Genomic DNA, 2,500 nt, shown 5'->3' with positions numbered 1-2,500 from the left:
CTCTGAGAGGACATGGACGAGAGGGGCGTCCGCCTTCCGGAGCCCCCCCTTTCGGACGAGGACTCCGGATTTGCCCCCCGAAAGCCATCACCTCCAGAGAACCAGGGACCGCCGAGGGAGGGTCTGGTCAGGCTTGGGTACCCCAGCATTGCCTCTCTCGCTTGGGATGCACGATCGGCAAAAGTCCCTCTCGGAGCTGTGGAAGTTCGGTCTCAGCCGGAGTGCGCAACTTCCAGACGAGAGGGACCACATGCCAAGTCGCCTACCCAAGTCGGGGAACCAGAGAAACAACTGCTTTCTATCGGGGTAGAGAGACGACACTCTCTCAAGTACATTCTGCCAGAGGTGCGCATTCCTATGTATTTGCATTGCGGGACAACGTCCCCACTTTAAGGGGACGAAGTCGGAACTGTACCCGGCCTCAAGTCACTGTAGGGCGGATGCGGCACCTAGAAAATTCCTCATTCCGGTTCTTTTTCACTTAGTCGTTTTTTTTTTTGGCAAGAATGTACCCCAGGATGGCCAAAAAGCCAAAGCCAGGGACTGAGAACCATCGAGCATGCTCTGAGGGGACATAGTCAGAGGGGGCGTCCGCCTTCCAGAGCCCTCCTTCCCACGAGGACTCCAGATTTGCCCCCCCCCCCCTGACAACAGCCATCGCCTCCAGAGAACCAGGGACCACCGAGGGAGGGTCTGGTCGAAGCTCAGGTACCCAGGATAGCTTCTCCGGCTTGGGCATGGACCGCCAGACAAAGCCGCGGACCATGAACCATCCAGCCTGCTCTGAGGGGACATAGTCAGAGGGGGCGTCCGCCTTCAAGAGCCCTCCTTCCCACGAGGACTCCAGATTTGCCCCCCTGACAGCCATCACCTCCAGAGAACCAGGGACCGCCGAGGGAGGGTCTGGTCAAAGCTCACGTACCCCAGGACAGCTTCTCCGGCTTGGGCACAGACCGCCAGACAAAGCCGCGGACCATGAACCATCCAGCCGGCTCTGAGGGGACATGGTCAGAAGGGGCGTCCGCCTTCTAGAGCCCAAACTCGGCCACGGACTCCAGATTTGCCCCCCTGAATGCCATCACCCTTCAGAAGACCAGGGACCACCGAGGGAGGGTCTGGTCAGGCTCAGGTACCCCAGGATCGCCTCTCTCACTTGGGACGCACGACCAGCAAAAGTCCCTCCTGGAGCCGTGGAAGTTCAGTCTCGGCCGTATTTTGCAACTTCCACGACAAGAGGGACCACCTTCTAAGTCGCCTACCCGAGCCAGAGAACCATAGGAACAACCGCCATACATCGGGGTAGAGAGAGCCCACTCTCTCCTATATTCTCCCGCAGGTGCGCATTACTATGTATTTGCATTGCGGGACAATGTACTTCAATGAGCGGGACAAAGTCGGAAATGTATCCGACCTCCTGGAACTGTGCGGCTGCTACAGCAGTCAGAAATTCCCCATTCCGGTTCTTTTTCACTTGGATTTTTTTTTTTGCAATTTTTTGCCTAAAACGTATTCCTCCAACATGTACTAGCTCATGACACTTGAAATTTTTGAGCCAATTGATAATAACAGCTTTTTAGAGCTCAAAAACAAAAAAAATTTGAGCGAACAAAAAATGTTCGAAAATGACCTCAGCTCCTGGAACTGTTTTCGGTACACCTCCAGAGAGGCTCCCCTGCCTGGAAGTCTGTCACTGCTCAGCTCGAAATTTTTCTAAGTCCCAAAATTCGGTTTTTCATCCAAAATTCAACTTTCTGCCCAGGATCCACAAACTTTAAACCCAGTTGGGGGACCCTCCCTGGGGGCCCTACAACATACTGAAGCCCCCCTGTGGTGGAAGTAGGGGAATTTACTTATTTTTACACAAAATCACAAAATTCCATTTTTTGTTCGCAAAACACTTTTTTGTCCTCAAGAAACTTTTTTGTCCTCAAAACACTTTTTTGTCCTCGAGAAACTTTTTTGTCCTCAAGAAACTTTTTTGTCCTCAAAACACTTTTTTGTCCTCAAAACTCAATTTCTTCCATAATTCGACTTTCCCCCAAAAAACCACACATTCTACCCTCATGGGAGGCACTCTCCCTCGGGTCCCCACATCATATTGACGCCCCAGAGCGGTGGGAGAAGGGGAAATCTGATTTTTGCACAAAAATCCAAAAATCGCTCTAAGTCCAAAAATCCTGAAAATTTTTCTAAGTCCCAACGGTACTTTCTGAAAAGTGTACCCAGGCCCCTGGAAGCCTCCTAGGTACACCTCCTGAGACTCCCCCCTTCCTGGAAGTCTGACACATCTCGAAATTTTTCTAAGTCCCAAAAACTGGTTTTTGCTCCATAATTCGACTTTCCCCCCAAAAGCCACACATTCTACCCTCATGGGAGGCACTCTCCCTCGGGTCCCCACATCATATTGACGCCCCAGAGCGGTGGGAGAAGGGGAAATTCGATTTTTGATCAAAAATCCAAAAATCGCTCTAAGTCCAAAAATCCTGAAAATTTTTCTAAG

This window comes from Dendrobates tinctorius, unplaced genomic scaffold (assembly GCF_039654945.1).
Source record: "Dendrobates tinctorius isolate UK_male_01 unplaced genomic scaffold, ASM3965494v1 ptg000704l, whole genome shotgun sequence".
NCBI lineage: Eukaryota > Metazoa > Chordata > Amphibia > Anura > Dendrobatidae > Dendrobates > Dendrobates tinctorius.
This window is presented reverse-complemented; position numbering follows the sequence as displayed.